The sequence below is a fragment of the Cebus imitator genome, unplaced genomic scaffold (genome assembly GCF_001604975.1).
Source record: "Cebus imitator isolate Cc_AM_T3 unplaced genomic scaffold, Cebus_imitator-1.0 Scaffold642, whole genome shotgun sequence".
NCBI classification, from domain to species: Eukaryota; Metazoa; Chordata; class Mammalia; order Primates; family Cebidae; genus Cebus; species Cebus imitator.
The window spans coordinates 340,341-357,459 of NW_016107957.1; the positions used below are offsets into that span (position 1 = coordinate 340,341).

Sequence of the window (17,119 nt, forward strand, 5' to 3'; positions counted from 1 at the left end):
TGGTAATTTTAAAAACATGCATTAGACAAGATCCTTATAAGAATTAAATTTTAAGCTATTTTTTAAATAATGGGGAAAAGACCCTAGCTTAAAATCTATGCCCTGTAAGAAAAAACATCTTTTCTAACCACCAACATATGAGAGCTAGAGAGATATTCCTAGGTCTTGTTATGTTTGGGTACCTCCCTCTAATAGGCTACATCAGGGCCCTCACCTCAGTGCTTACTTTGGCCAGTCATTAACTCATCTTTCAACAAATATTTATTGAGTGTTTCTAATGTGCTAGGTATTCTGTTAGGCTTTAGGTAAAAAGGAGTAAGTGAAATAGACATAATTCCTGCCTTCTTGAAACTTAGTAGGTGAGTTGAATGATATAGACAAAGCTTTAACCAGTTTTGTAAGTCTGCATTCATAGATGTAAAAAGAGCAACAGAAACATGACCACGGAGTATTCAAATACAATATTTAATCATGAAAATTAGAGAGTTCACAGAGCAGCCATTGGGGTACAAAGAAGCCACAGACTTTTTAGTAGCATATTTTCTCTCTCCTGAAAAAAAGATCTTAAATTTAAAGCTGGCCATTTCTGGAAAAGCTTATCCAAATGTTATTTGTAAGATGAGGCAGAGGTGCTACCAGAATCTAGAAAGTGCTGTTCAATATAGAAGCCAAATATTAATAACTGCCTGCAATAATGGAAATGTTCCATTCTGCATTTTCCAAAATAGTAGACACTAGTTATGGTGGCTATGAAGTACTTGAAATGTTGCTAATGTGGCTGAGGAACTGAATTTTACATTTTATTTAATTTTAATTAATTGAGATTGAATTAGCCACATGTGGCTAAAGTACAGTGAAAATCTAGAACAAACGTTCTAGCAGAGACTTGCTGAGCACAAGTTGCTTGATTTAACCTCATTTCCCTTTTTGACAGCATTAAGAGAAGGGTCAATAATTTACTCAGACAATATCATGTGTCTTTCAGGGCATGAAATAGAAATCAAAGATAGCCTAAGAAAAATAAGTGTTGTCAAGGAGGTGGAGACATTGGAACTCTTTTGCAAATATAAATGTAAAATGGCACAGCTGTTGTGGAAAATGGTATGATAAATTTATAAAAAATTAAACATAGAATTACCATATGACCCAGCAATTTCATTTCTGGTTATACCCCCCCCAAAAAAAATGAAAGCAGAGACACAAAGAGATATTTGTACACTTATGTGCATAGCAGCATTAATTACAATAGTCACAGGGTGAACGTAACCAAAGTGTCCATTGACAGGTGAATGGATAAACAAAATCTGGTCTATACATACAATGAGATATTACTCGACCTTGAAAAGGAAGGAAATTGTGACACATGCTACATACAGCATGGAGAAATATGAAAGACATAATGCCAAGTGAAATATGCCAGTCACAGAAGGAGAAATATCGTATGATTCCACTTATCTGAGGTACTTAGAGCAGTCAAATTCATTGAGGCAGAAAGTAAAATGGTTGAATCTAGCAATTTCATTACTGGGTATATATCCAAAGGAAATGAAATCAGTGTGATGAGATTTCTGCATGTCCATGGTCATTGCAGCATTTCACAATAGCCAAGATACAGAATAAATATAAGGGTTCAATAGTGGCTGAATGGATAAAGAGATGTGGTATATATACACAATGGGGTACTTTCAGCCTTATAAAAGAAGGAAATCTTGTCTTTGTGACAACAGGAATGAACCTGGAGGACATTATGTTAAGCAAAATAAACCAGACACAGAAAAACAAATACCACATTACGACACTTATGTGTGGAATCTAAAAACGCTGAACTCATAGAAGTTGAAGGAGAATGGTGGTTATCAAAGACTGAGTTAGAGAGATGTTAGTAAAGAAAAAAAAAAGTGGTTGCTAAAGGTGAGTGGAGGAGAGACCAGGGAGTTAGTGTTTAATGGGTGCAAAGTTTTAGTTGGGAGGATAAAAACGTTCGGGATGATGGTGATGGCTACACCACAGTGTGAGTGTATCTGTATTTAATGCCACTGTACACTTTACACTGTACACTCTATGTTGTAAACATTTTATCACAACAATACAAGAAGTTTAGACACGTTCTCTGTTGTCAAAGAGTTATCAAACTAGTATGAAAAAGATAAATGGTAGCTGGTGGTTATTACATGATCATTACATGGTGCAGGGATTTGGAATGACCGTTTGACTGAGGTCCATGGAGGAGTTGCACCTCAGAAGGATGGCTGCCACAGAGGACCTTCCAACCCTGGCATTCAGTGGTTTTATGAGCTCTGTAAATTAGGAATGACAGTAGCATGCAGGATGATGGCCGCGGCTGACAGATCTCCATGCAACAGCCACACACCCCCTCCCAGTGCCTGGCTCTGCTTTATCTGAGCCTCACCCTAAGGATCTTATCAGCCATCATCTCTGAAAAACTCCAGACTGGAGGGGAGAGCCAAAGGTCTCCAGAGAAATTTATAAAACAAGAATAACCTAGGGATTCAGCTGGGTGTGGGCAGATCAATTGTGGAAGGGAATTCAGATTGGTCCTGCTATAAACCCTGTCATCAACATCTGCATCCCGTCAAAATCCCAGTCTCAAACATCCCACTCCGATATCCATCTTGCTTTTGTTTTTAATTTTTAATTTTTTTGAAATGGAGTCTCGTTCTATGGCCCAGACTACAGTGCAGTGGTGCAATCTTGGCTCACTGCAAACTTCACCTCCTGGGTTCAAGCGATTCTCCTGCCTCAGCCTCCCAAGTAGCTGGGATTACAGGCACCTGCCACCACACCCAGTGAATTTTTGTATTTTTAGTGGAGACAGGTTTTTTGCCATGTTGGTCAGATTGGTCTTAAATGCCTGACCTCAGGTGATCCACCCACCTTGGCCTCCCAAAGTTCTGGGATTACAGGCATGAGCCACCACACCTGGTCCCAACTATTTTGCAGTATTTTTCCACTGAATCTCTCTAACCCCTAACTGTGACCATTTCTTGATCCCCTGGAAATTCCAATCCATTGGCCCCCTAACACCTTTTCTCTTCTCTTCAACACAGTCATTCACGTCCTCTCTTCTCCCCCCGCCTGGCTTAGATGCCATGGTCGTTCACTGTCATCATTCTCTTGCATAAACCCCCAACCCCCTTGTTGTTCTCTCCTCCTTCATATTTACCTGGCAACTCCATACTTTGCTTACATCTAACCTTCTGCCTAGTTTTATCTGTACCCAAGTAGGTAAATGAAGCTGGCAAGAACACACAGCTACACCTACTAGCCTCGCTTTATATTCATGAGCTCTGACCTCAAATGGGCTCTTCCTGCTCCCCAACAATCCAGCTGTATTTTCCAAGTCTGTTGACTTTCTCACTGTTCTAGATGACTTCATATTTCTCCTCTCTCCCCAAACTTCCTCCATACTCCTCACTCTTAGCAGACGACCTTGCTTTGTATTTCATTGATAAAATATCTTATTCCTTCCACATTTACCAGCATCTCTGCCATACTTTCCGAGTAGCTAAGACAACAGGCATGCACCATCAAACCCGGCTTATTCTTTGATTTTCTGTAAAGATGAGATCTCCCTATGTTGCCCAGTTTGGTCTCCAACTCCCAGGCTCAAGTGATCCTCCTACCTTGGCCTCCCAAAGTGCTGGGTTTACAGGGGCAAGCTACCATGCTCAGCTATTAACATTTGAATCCATGAGGAAGACTGCCTGAAAAAGTAAATTGTGGTTGGGAAGGGAGGGGAAGATTGCCGGGGATTAAGAGTGGCGTTTGGACACCTTCAGTTTGGAGTTGTTCTCTCCTGTTACTGGGGTGAACTCTTTCTTCTATTTAACCCCAAATTTCCATTTGTGCATTGAATCGCACACCTGCTCATCTATGTACTCAAGAACATTGCTCCAGCACATAACCCATTTCTCTCCCGTATCATCCCTCTTACCTTTCCGTTTGGGTCATACCTGTGAGCTACAAACATGTGTAGCTTCTACTTTAAAAAAAAAACTGCTTTGACTATATGGTTCCTTCCAGGTTCTATTCCATTGCTTTGTCTTCATCTGCCATTTTTATTCTTTCTGGGGTCACCCCAAACAGGCTTTGGTCATCCCACCACTAAAACTCTTCTTACCAAGTTCACCACTGACCTCTCTGACCTCACCACAAGCCCATGGCTCAGTTTTCAGTCCTAATTTTACACATCACATTTGACAGTTAATCATTCTTTCTTGCAACATTCTTTTCATTTGACTTCTGGAACATGTTCTCTCTTGGTTTATCTATCTCAGAAATCAGACCTTCTCAATCTCTTTTTTTTATTCTTTATCTTCTTAACCTCTGAACTTTGGAGCACACCAGGACTCAGACTTCAGATATCCCCATTCTGTCTGCACACCATCTATATGCTAAAGACCTCCAGATATATACCACCATCCCAGACTCACCTAACCAACTGCCTTCGTGACAGCTTGACAACTTCAAACTGAAGGAGTCCAAAATGCTACTCTTAATCCCCAGCAATATTCCCCTTTCCTCCCCATCCACAATTTGCTTTTTCAGGAAGTCTTTCCCATGGATTCAAAGGTTAATCTCAGCTGAGCATGGTAGCGGACGCCTGTTAACCCAGAACTTTGGGAGGCCAAGGTGGGAGGATCACTTGAGCCGAGTGTGGTAGTGCCTGCCTGTAGTCCAAGCTGCTCAGGGGGCTGAGGCAGGAGGATCACTTGAGCAGGGGAGGTCAAGGTTGCAGGGAGCCATAATCATGCCACTGCATTGCAGCCTGGGCAACAGAGTGAGACCCTGCCTCAAAAAAAAAAAAATTAAAAATGTTATCAGCAAGCACTCTCATAGACACACCCAGAATAATGTTTTAGCAAATAAAATTTGACACATCAAATTAACCATCACAGCTTCCTAACTCGTTGGCCTGTTTTAATCTTTGTCCTTTAATCTATCCTCAACAAAATGGTGGATTAAAAAAACAACCAGCCACATCATTTAGCTTCTCTGCTAAACATTCTTCAGTCTTCCTATCTCAATTAATGTAAAAAAATTTTTTTTGAGACAGAGTCTCAGTCTGTCACCAGACTGGAGTGCAGTGGTGCGCTCTTGGCTCGCTGCAACCTCAGCCTCCCAGGTTTAAGTGACTCTCCTGCCTCAGCCTCCTGAGTAGCTGGGATTATAGGCATGTACCACCACACCCAGCTAATGTTTGTATTTTTAGTAGAGACGGGGTTTCAGTATGTTGGCCAGGCTGGTCTCGAACTCCTGACCTTGTGATCTGCCGACTTCAGTCTCCCAAAGTGCTGGGATTACAGGCGTGAGCCACTGTGCCCAGGCTTCGATGTAAAATTTAAAGACTATCATGACTACCAATGCCGTACATGCTCTATTCCCCACTCCTAGCCCAGCCGCCATCACTCTTACTGAACTCTGTTTTGCCCACCCTGATATTTCTCCCAGAAGCCAAGCATGCTCCTGCCTCGGGGCCTTTACATCCACTGATCCCTAAGCTTGAAATGATTTTAATCCCAATAGCTGCATTTGCAATATACATATTTTTAAAAACATAACACACCTCATCCCTCTTATCTTACTCTCTTTTATAATAAACTGTATTTTTTTTCTTTTTCTTTTCTTTTCTTTTCTTTTTTTTTTATTTTGAGATGGAGAGTCTTGCTCTGTTGTCCAGGCTGGAGTGCAGTAGCACGATCTCGGCTCACTGCAACCTCTGCCTCCTGGGTTCAAGCAATTCTCTGCCTCGGCCTTTTGAGTAGCTGGGATTACAGGTGTCCATTACCACGCCCAGGTAATTTTTTTGTATTTTCAGTAGAGATGGGTTTCACCATATTGGCCAGGCTGGTCTTGAACTCCTGACCTTGTGATCCACTCGCCTTGGCCTCTCAAAGTGCTGGGATTACAGGCGTGAGCCACCTCGCCCAGCAAATAAACTGCATCTTTTAGAACAGTTTTAGATTTACAGAAAAATTGCAAAGGTAGTACAGAATTGCCATAAATTCCATTTCAGATTTTTCTATGATTAGCATCTTACATTACATTCCTCACAACTGATTAATCAACCTTGATTCTTATTACTAATGAAAGTCCTTACTTTATTTAGATTTCCTTAGCTTTTCCCCAAGTCCTTTTTCTGTCCCAGAATCCCATCCAGGATGCCACATGACATTTAGTTTTCACATCCTCCTTAGCTTCTTCTAGGCTGCGGCGGTTTTTCAGACTTTCCTTATTTTTATTTTTAATTTTTGTAGAGACAGCGTCTCGCTATGTTGGCCAGGCCAGGTCTTGAACTCCTGGCCTCAAGCAATCCTCTCGCTTCAGCCTCCCACAGTGCTGGGATTACAGGTGTGAACCCCCACGTCTGGACTGTACTTTCCTTACTTTTGATAACCTGACAACTTCGAGGAATATGGTCAGGTATTTTGTAGGATGTCCCGCTATTGAAATTTGTTTGGTATTTTTCTCACTATGAGACAGTGGTTATGGGTTTTGGGGAGGAAGATCACAGAGGTAATAGGCCACATTCATCAATCACATTGTATTAACTACATGTCATCAATATAATTCATGATTGTTGACGTTGACTTAGAACATCTGGCTGGTGTAGTGTCTGTCAGCTTTCTCCATTGTAAAGCTACTCTTCTCCTCTTTCCATATTGTACTATTTTGGAGGAAGTCGCTGTGCACAGCCTAGGGTAGATGATCTACATAAATTATTTGGAATTATTCTGTGTAGGAGATTTGTCTCCTCTCTGCTTTTTATTTATTTATTCAATTATTTCTTTATATCCGTGTAGACTCATGGATATTTTTTACTTTGGCTTTTAATCCAATAAGACTTTGTTTTAGTTTACTTCGTTGCTCAAATGGTTCCATCTTTGGCAACTGGGAGCTCTTTCAGGTAGTTCCTGTGTTTAAACATTCTCCCATCAAGGCAGGATTCGTTTTTTATTTTTATTTTTCCTTCTCATTCTTTTGCCCAGGCTGAGGCGCAGTGGCAGGATCTAGGCTCACTGCATCCTTGACCTCCTGGGCTCAAATGATCCTCCCACCTTAGCCTCGCGAGTAGCTGGGACCACAGAGGCACGCCACCACGCTCAGCTAATTTTTGTATTTTTTGTAGAGATGGGTTTTCACCATATTGTTCAGACTGGTCTCGAACTCCTGGGCTCAAGTGATCCTCCCATCTCAGCCTCCCAAAGTGCTAGGATTACGGGCGTGAGCCACCGCGCCCGGCCCAATTTCCTTTTCTGAATATCACTTATTTACTTTTCAGCTTCAGCTCTGTTTTTCAAGGTGCTTACCACTACCTGGCACAATCCACACTTTCTGTTTACCTCTCCCCATTAAAGTGCCGGGACCTGGAGGCGGGGGAAGGGTCTTGGCAGTATTTTTGAGAGCGGTGGTATCCTGGGCACACAAGGGGACGCTCAGCTGATATCCAGGGAATGATGAGCCCGGCGGGTTCTGAGGCCGACTGGAGAGGGGTTGGCCGCAGGGTTCTGGGAAGGCGGTGCTCGGCCGCTGTGTGACCTCAGGCTCTTTGCCCGCCTCCTGGAGGGTCCAGCAGGTGCAGGACCTGCCGCAGCCTCGGCAGCCACGCCCACGCTCAGAGACCGCTTCCACTGTCCTCGCCGCGGAAACGCACCGGACGGCAAATGTCATCAGCGCAGCGGGGATTCCCTGGGAAAGTCCACCGCGCTCCCGGCCCTGAGAACCAGAGGATGAGCGGAGGAAGTGCCTCTGGCGGCAAACTTCCCACTCCCCGCGCGGGTCCGCTCCGCCCGCGGGAACTCTCCGAGGCGCACGGGAGGTGCTGGAGCGCGTCCCCGAGCGCAGGGACTCCGGGCGGGGCGGGAACCTGCGCTCTGCGAGCCGCCGCGCCCCGGCGCTGTCATCCTGGGGCGGGGCCATGTCCCCAGCTGTGGTCGCTTCCTAAGCAGCGAGGGCAGAGCCAGCGGCGCCCAGATGCGGCCGCGGCGGCGCGGAGCTCGGGCTGCAGTGGAGGAGCCCAGCCTCGGCCGCAGGGGGCGCGGGAGCCGCCAAGAGTCGCGCAACAGGTTTTCTGCCCCAACGCGGCGCCCACGGGGGACGCGCGCCAGGCCGGGAGAGGGGCTTCTCGGTTCGAACTCTCGCTCCGGGTACTGGTTTGTTTTTCTCTCCCTGAGACCCCCATTTCTCTTCCTATTCCAGGTGCGCGGAGAGTGCGGGGAGGTGGGCGGGCCGGGGCGGGGACAGTGTCTGGGCTCCGGATCCGCCGCGGGGCCTTAGTGGGTTTTGGTGCAGGGCCTCACGCCGCCTCTGGGCACCTTCGAGAACACAGCATTGGATTTCTCATATAAAGCGGAATGATTTTTTTTTTTTTGAATTATTTTTAATTTCAGAGGCCAAGGGACTGAGGATTTAGCGCTTCATAGGAATTATTTTAGGGATACCCGTTGGTAGGCTGCCTTTATAAAGCGTCCACCCAAGACTACTTTTAAGTTGAAAGGCTGAAGTGTTTCTTTGTTATCACCTCTTCGTTTCCTATTAGGGTGACTGTGTCAAAAACACCAGAAAGGGTACTTCTTGACTTGAACTTGACACTGTCACCCAGAAGCCGGAGAAATTGATAGAGCCTTGGAGCAGTCCCTTCGAAGCCCACATAAGACTTTGTTTTAGAAAAATGGAGAGGAGAGGTAGTGGCAATCCTGCGAGAACCACGCTGTCCGAGAGGGAATTCTGCCTTTTTCTAGACTCCGCTGACACCAACTGAGATCTGTATTACTTCCTGTGGTTCTCACGCACTTGTTTCAGCCGTTTCTCAGCAAAGGGAGGAGTTGTTATTTACGGGTATCCAAAAATGAGTCACACAGCTGCTCTCTTAATTGTGAGACTTTGTTAATGAACTTTTGAAAAGCGAGGCTTGCTCTGTCTGTATTTAAAATGAGGTTCTAGATGTGAAATGCCTGCCCTGCTAACCTGGGGCAGTGGTATGGGAAGTGACGATTTGAGTTTTCAGTTTCCTAAGGCGCCTGATGTTACAACATGCCAGTAAAGGTCACTGGGCTGATCTAAGATAACCATTAAAATCATGTGCTTTGCCACAGACGCCCAAGGGAAAATTAATTTCAGTATCTAGCGACCATTTTGCTATCATTTTCACTGCGTGGTAGAAATGTATCATTTAATGTGGTGACTGTAACTAACTCTCTAAAATCAAAATATTTCTGACAGTTTGTATTTACTAAATTGATGCTAAAACCACATGACGATTTTTGAAGCGGGTAGGTCCCAGCAGGAGCAGAGAAATTTAAAAGTTGAAACTCACAGGTGCCATTGTAGTGGGTAGAAGCGCTTAGGCAGGGTCTGCACACGCTCTCAACATGATAGAGAAGGGAGCACCATCTCTACTGGAGCTGAGTTGAGCTGCGTTCAGCCCCAAACAACAGTTACCAGGCACCTTCTCTGTGCCAGCCTCTTCTCTGAACCTTGCTTGTACAACCAGGAATAAAAGGATCCTGCTGACAAGCTGCTAGGGTAAATCTACACCCAGAGGGAAGTTTCTGTCCCAATATAACTCAATAAGCTGGGTCCCAGTGATTTAAAAATTAAACAACCAGTTATCACCCCTAGATAATTACAGCCACCTTTAGTTAATAGTGTGACTTTTAGGAAATAGTGTGACTAAATAATAGTTTATTTAAATACGCTGGAAAATCCATTATAATGAGATAGGTGCTAGGGTACATCTATGCCCAGAGTGAAGTTTCCGTGCCAATGTGACTGATGTTTCTGCAGATCTGGGATTTGGAATGGACTGGGTCATGGCTGAAAAAGCGAGGAAGCTTTTGAGTTTACTCATTTACTTGTCTTTGTAGGCAGCCTATTCTTCATTTGATACATGATTTTAAAATATATGAATTAGAAAGGTATGGTTTTTAAAGCACTTGAATGAACCATATTTCATATTATTTAATAACCATGTAAAACTGAACTCAGCTGATTATCACCCCTGGACAATTGCAGTCACCTTTAGTTAATAGCATGACTTTTAGGAAATAGTATGACTAATGAATAGAATAGGTTGTTTTGTTTTGTTTTGAGGCAGAGCCTCACTCTGTTGCCCAGGCTGGAGGGCAGTGGCGCAATCTTGGCTCGCTGGAATCTCCACCTCCTGCCTTCAAGCAATTCTCATGCTTCAGCTTCCCAAGTAGCTGGGACTATAGGCACCCACCACAACACCCGGCTAGTTTTTGTATTTTTAGTAGAGTCAAGGTTTTGCCCTGTTGGCCCAGCTGGTCTCAAACTCCTGACCACAGGTGAGCTGCTCACCTTGACCTCCCAAAGCACTGGGATTGCAGGTGTGAGCCACGATGCCCTGCCTAATAGTTTATAAACTTATAACACTATATTGAGGCACGTTTTTGATCATTGTTTTTGTGGTTCAAATCAATGTTTTTAGCACATTATAGCCATATGAGCCCAAATGAATAAATCTACTGTATCACAGTTTACTGTTGCAATTGAAATCTGCTGAGATGCTTTTAGACTTGATGCCCACGTATCAAGGTTCCCAAGTTTCTCCAGTTTGCTAAGATACCCAACTAGTAAAGGCAACAATGCTAAATTTGAGACAAATTTGCCTTAATTTCCTAACTTTATTCCTCCTTCAAGACCCCTAAGGTTACTTTTCCTATGAGGAAGAAAGAGTGGAGTATATTATTCAGCATTGTACTCCCTGAATTTGGCCCAGGCTTGACTCATGATAAGTGTAAGAAAGTGATGAATTTATTGATTTCATCCATAAATTTTATTGAAGTTTTATTTCATCATTTATTGATGAAATACGAACCTTCATGTAGGAGGATGAATTGTCAGGCAGATGAAAGGTTAGGTGGCCCAGCAGAAGGAACAGCACACATAGAGAAGTGAAACAGCACTGGACAGTCGGGAAACTCCAGCCTGTTTAGTGACAGCACAGAGCAAGGGCTGGGGAGACAGGAAGGGCCAGATCACAAAGGCCCATGAGCTATGTGGGACCTGAGGGTTTATAGTACTGAGTACTGAGGCCTTTGAACAAGTGAATGATACTGTCAGGTATGTGTTTGAAAAAACAATAGCAAAACTTAGAATTTTATAAATCTTAGATTAGAGGAGAGTGACATTGACCTTAGGGAGACACAGCGGAGACTACTGTAATATTGGAGATGGGACATGAAAGAAAGCCTGAATCAGGCAGTGACAGTGCAGACTGGAAGAGAGGGAAGGAGCTGGTAGACATTTAATAGGTGGAACCCAGTCGGGTGTGTATTTAGAAGTGGGCAGTGAGGAGGTGGGAGGAGTTAAGATGATTCCCACATTTCTAACTAATGACTAGGATAAGAATATCCTCCTCAGTGGAAAATAGGTTTGGGCTAAAGGATGGCGAGAAGCTCACACCATACTTGGCACATAATCAGTGCTCATTAAGATTTTTCAAAGGAATGCTAGTCATGGCTAAAATGTATCACATGCTTATTATGGGTCAGGTACTATCCTACGCTCACTATGTGCATTAAGCCTTTTACTCCTCAGTACAATCCTGTGAGGTAGGTACTCAAATTAACTGCTTTGACTGGAGAAGAAAGTGCAGTGTTAGTAACTGACAGAGCCAGAAATGGATCCCAAACACTTGGTTCCAGAGCTTGCATTCTGAAGCACTCTGCTGTGGTGTGCTGTCTTGATGAATGAATCAATGAGGTTTTGGACATTCTGGTAAACTCAGGTTGAAGTCACTCTCCTGCCTGTGACAATTCTTCCTTATCCAAGAATGTCCTTGATGCATACAATGGGCCCTCAGTGCCCCTAATGTGCTACATGACATCCCACCCCCCACCACCTTCACTCCAAGAAATACCTGATTCATCTAGGAAGAAAGCTGGAATAATCAAACACTTTTTTATCCTAGGAGTTTAAACATTTTAACGGAGACTCACAGTGTCTGTAGGTTCCAAGTGCTTCAGTCATTGTGTCTGCAGAGCTGCCTTGGTTACCATCCTTCCTAAACACTGAATATTCAGCTTTTCATATTTCTCAGATGCACTCAATGTTTTGTCGCTAAGATCTGCCATAGAAGCAGAGAGGCCGGGAGGCGTTAATCTACTGGGCAGGGTCCAATGGTGGAAAAATCACTAAAAAATGCAGGCAGGTACATAACAACTCCAGATTTTACATTCCTAACTTGTGATGTGCCTTCTGAATCCTATTTTGTTCTAGTTTACCCTGAAGAGGTGCCTTACTTACTCTAACTTCCAGAATCTTATTAAGTGAGCCTGGCCCTGCTGTGTCTCCTGTCCTCTTGACTTTAGCTTGGCAAAATAATTCAGGTATCTTGCATTCAGAGCTTACTTTCTATATGGGGCACCTGGGTAGATTTCTTTGGTCTCAACAGCGGTATTTTGACCAACAACCCTGTCCACTGCTCCCCACTGGCCCCCAAAAATGATCCCAACTCTTAACTGTTTTCATTGGATTGAAAACCTACACTGACTTGGATTAATATCCTGATTTTTGTTCAGCAATCAGGGACTAAGAATTGATCTAGGAAGAAACCTGGAATAATCAGACCTTTTCTCCTGGGAATTTACATTTTAATGGAGACATTCAGAGGTTCCCAGAGCTTAAGTCATTGTGTCCACAAAGCTGCCACCGTCATCTTTTCCTCAGAGACCTCTACTTTGGGCCATGTAAGGTTTAAAACGCCCAATGAATGTTATACCCAAACTGAGTCAGCAAACTCACTTATTGAAGCTTTAAAATGTTCAAATGTCCATTTTGGAAGGCTGAGGCAGGAGGCCTGCTTGAGCCTGGGGTTGGCGGCAGGGGTGGGGAGAATATTCAAATGTCTAAAACTTGGTTTTAAAATATTTTATCCACATGTGAATTAAATGTTTTGCTCAGCATTTCTTCAGATTGATTGGGAAATCAGCATATTTATAGTTGCCCATGAGATGAGAGTGACGTGAAGCCTTGCAGGGTGATAGAGCCCACATGTCTACCCCTTGGTCTGAGCTTTTAGGTGACTGCCTATAGTTCATTCATTGCTCAGATCATAAGAAAGGGAAGGGTTTGGCTAATATTTCATGTGGGTTTGTCTTGCCTGTCCGATTTGGCTGTGGTTTCCCTGAGAGCAGAGAATAGCTACAGCTAGGGGCTCTGATATGCCATCTCTAAGGCTCCTCCCAGTTCTAACAACCATTCTGTGACTTTTACTAATAATGAAACCATCTATCAGAGTAAGTCATTTGTTGGCCCCTCCTTCTGAGTTTATGGATGCCAGATATTATTTGTGTATTTCATTCTACTTCTTTGTAAGGCTCAGTAATTTGGTAATTTTTAGAATGATTTAGAGTTTTAGAATTGGTAATTTTCAGTTACCCTTCTTGAGCTAATTACATGCGTTTTGAAATTTAATTTGTGTTCTTTTCTTTCTTTTCAGTGGACAGGACATCAAAATAATCCAGAAAATACTATGTCTTCTAGAAAAGTATTTTCCCTTTTGTATGCTTGTTTTATTTGTTTCCCTGTTCAAAGATGTAAAGAGATATTCCACTACTCCTTGCATAGCTTACTGGGTAATAATATCAATTTCACCTTTTCAGAATAGTGGAAATTGCTCGTTTTTGTCTTTATATGGAAACGGTAAACAAATAGTTCTGTCTTGGGTTTCAGTTTCAGGACTGCAGTAATGTGCCTCTCTTTTCATAGTTGTTTTTCCAATTTTCTATTGTCTACTTAGTTATGTTGATTAGTGACCCAAATCTGTTGATCTGAGAAAAGTAGGACGCGTGTCTTAGCTAAATTCTGTAATAATGCTACATTTCCCACCTCCGCCTCCCCCCTTCCTTGATTACTTCATGGTAAGCCAACATATGATGATGTTTAGCTGATAACATTATTTAGCTGTTTATTGTTTATGAAGTACTGTCATATATGTTATATATGTTAATTCTCATAACAGCCAGAGGAATGGAAATAATCAGGATTGTTGTTGCCATTGCCATTATCCACATTTTATAGATAAGGAGGGAAATACTTGGAGAGATTAAGCGACCACCCAGGATTGCCTGAGGTTAAGGGCAGAGGCCTGCTACCTTATGCTGTCAGGACTTGACTGAAAGGGGCAAGTTCAGTGTCTCAAGTCAGGTTCCCAGGAAACAGACCCGGAGACTCTAAAATTTACATACAGAAGGTTTTTACTGGGACAACACACAGTAGGAGAGAGGGCAGCAAGATTTCACAAAGGGATAAACTGAACTGTGGGGTGTACACAACAGCGGCCTCCACAGTGAGGAACTTAGAAGCTGGGATTCTTCTTGTTCAGAATTGTTCTACCTCCTGAGGCAAGAGGCTCAGCATTCATACTCACATCAACTAATCATTGGATGCAGCAACCTTTAGTCCAGGGCAATTTCTGGGACTGGGGACCTTCAGCAGCCAACCTCCCTAGTACCTGGGAGACCAAAAGGGGATGTGGATACCACATCACTTACTGCACTTCTGTCCAAGAGAGCATTCTCCTCTGCAGTGGCCTTGCTTGTGTCTGTCTGGCCCAGACCATCACCGTGCAGAGTGGAGCCCAGAAAGTTGTTGTTTTTGCCCAAGGTCCTTAAGGATTTTAGAATAGCTGACCAGAGAGCAAGAAGACAAAGTAGACTTAATCCTAGGAAGATTAGGAGCAGAAGAGCCAGGGAGAGTAGGTAGTGGCAAGGGCAGTAGCGGTGTCTAACAAAGAAGGCTAAACTCTGGTACCCATGGTACCAAACAAGCATGGCTGTCCAGACCCAGAACAAACGCATAACACACGCTGGTCCTTGCTGTAATTCTAGGCTTTAGCATTGTTAAATGTTCAATTTTGTGATATTAGGGTTCCTCTCTCTCTCTCACTCTCTCTTTTAAGCCCTTGAAAAGTCCTCAAACCTAGTCCAGAGAATCTCTGTGTGTAGTCTGTAGAGTATAACCTTCAGAATTACCAAGGATAATTCAGTACAAAAACCAAGGAAAAAAAAAAAGAGAGACATAAAAGTCCAGGGCCCTGTCCTAGATCCACTGGAACAGAATCTAGGGGTGGAACTAATGAATTGACATTTTCAACACATTTTCCTTGGATGATTTCGATACATGCTATAGTTTGAGAACCATCGCCCTAAACTCATGCCTTTCATGGTGACCAATTATATTGGGATTTTTCAGATTATCCAGAAGTCATGGGAACCATGGGGCAGCAGAGAAGCACTGGAGCCTTAGTTCCAGCAGGCCTGGTATAGTGAGAATCATCCCTTGTTTTTCATTTAAATTCCTGATGTGGCCAACAGACAGCACAGCCCAAATTCCTTTGCTGGCTTCTGACCAAGATTGCAAGAGGGAGAGAAGTGTCTCTGGCTTGGCCTTATGCTATCTTAGATAGCAAAGTAAGAGATGCCAAATTTTTTGAATAGTTGCAGATGAGGGAGGGGAATCAGTGAACTTAGAGGAATCGGTCAACTTTCTAGGAGAGTCAGAAGGTTTCAGGAAATCTTACGCCAGAGAAAGCTTTGAGGTGCTATCTTAAAACTTTAATGACCATCTAATAGGATCAGAGATAACTTTCAGGGGAATTTTTTTGTTTGTTTGTTTTTGTTTTTGTTTTTGTTTTGAGATAGTCTCACTCTGTTACCCAGGCTGGAGTGCAGTGGCACGATCTTGGCTCACTGCAACCTCTGCCTCCCGAGGTCAAGCATTTCTCCTGCCTCAGCCTCCCAAGTAGCTGAGATTACAGGCACGTGTCACCATGGCTGGCTATATTTTTAGTAAAGATGGGGTTTCACGATATTGGTCAGGCTGGTCTCGAACTTCTGACCTCAGGTGATCCGCCCTTGGCCTCCAAAAGTGCTGGGATTACAGGCATGAGCCATCGTTCCTGGCCAGGAATGCTAAACATTCATAAATGTAGGATAACATATTATCTGATTCACTGACATCAGCAATAATTTTTCTTCAAAGGGAAAAGTACTTTTAAGCCTACCAATTTTGAATCAGGTCATTGCAGTCTATATGAGTCACCTAAAGAATAATCAAACTTCTAGCACACTTTGATGTGTCTTATTTACTCCTAGAACACCACACTGATGCGGTTCCTACACTTTCCGTAGTTCATGCCTTTGCCGAAGTTGTCTCTTCCTGGGTCCCGTTCCCTTCTCCCTACTCAGCTAACTCCTGTTAAACCATTTAGGATCAGCTCAGACACCACCTGCCCTCCTCTTTGCCCAGATTGACTTCTCAAAGTATTCCCGCAGATCACTCTGTTATGGCATTTATTATCATTATTCTATCAGTCTATAATAGCAAGAACAATCTTTTTCATTTTTGTGTACAAGAGACCTAGCCTCATCAAAAATGAGTGAAAAAATAACGATTCTGGTGAGCATATTTATTCCACAATGATTTATCGAGGCTTTCCTATATGTTGGGTGCTCTGGAGTACATGGTGCAGACACAACAGGTACAGCTCCTGGCCCCATGAAGCTTTGGGCAACCAGAGAAGATAAGTAACAATTGAATATGTTATCAAACAATTAGCGATAAAATACGGTGAGTACTAGAAAAAGAGAAGTGAAATTATAGAGCTGGAAACCCAGCCTAGTCAAGGTCAGAGAAAGTGTCCCATTTTCCTGAAATATAATTTAAATCAAAATGGAAGTTATGGGGCTGGCTTTGGTTACAAGAGACTACTTTTTTTTTTTTTGAGACTAGGCTGGAGTGCAGTGGCATGATCTCGGCTCACTGCAACTTCCACCTCCCGGGTTCAAGTGATTCTCCTGCCTCAGCCTCCTGAGTATCTGGGACTACAGGTACGTGCCACCATGCCCCGCTAATTTTTTGTATTTTTAATAGAGACGGGGTTTCACCATGTTGGCCAGGATGGTCTCAATCTCCTGACCTCATGATCCACTCATCTCGGCCTCCCAAAGTGCTGAGATTACAGGCATGAGCCACCACGCAGCCAAGAGACTACTTTTTGACAAAGGAAGATCTTTTGGTTGAGCTAGTTCAAAACTGACCAATCTTGTGTGTGTGTGTCTGTGTGTGTGCG

General features: G+C 43.4%; 1 protein-coding gene across 1 annotated transcript in view; it reads left to right on the top strand.

The window, feature by feature from the left end:
• Positions 1 to 7,984: 7,984 nt before the first annotated feature.
• Positions 7,985 to 17,119, top strand: part of STX11 (syntaxin 11) — a 37,271-nt gene continuing 28,136 nt past the window's right edge. The window contains exon 1 of the mRNA XM_017517747.2: positions 7,985 to 8,168. The gene's annotated coding sequence lies outside the window, so the exon portion shown is untranslated. The remainder of the gene's footprint in view (positions 8,169 to 17,119) is intronic.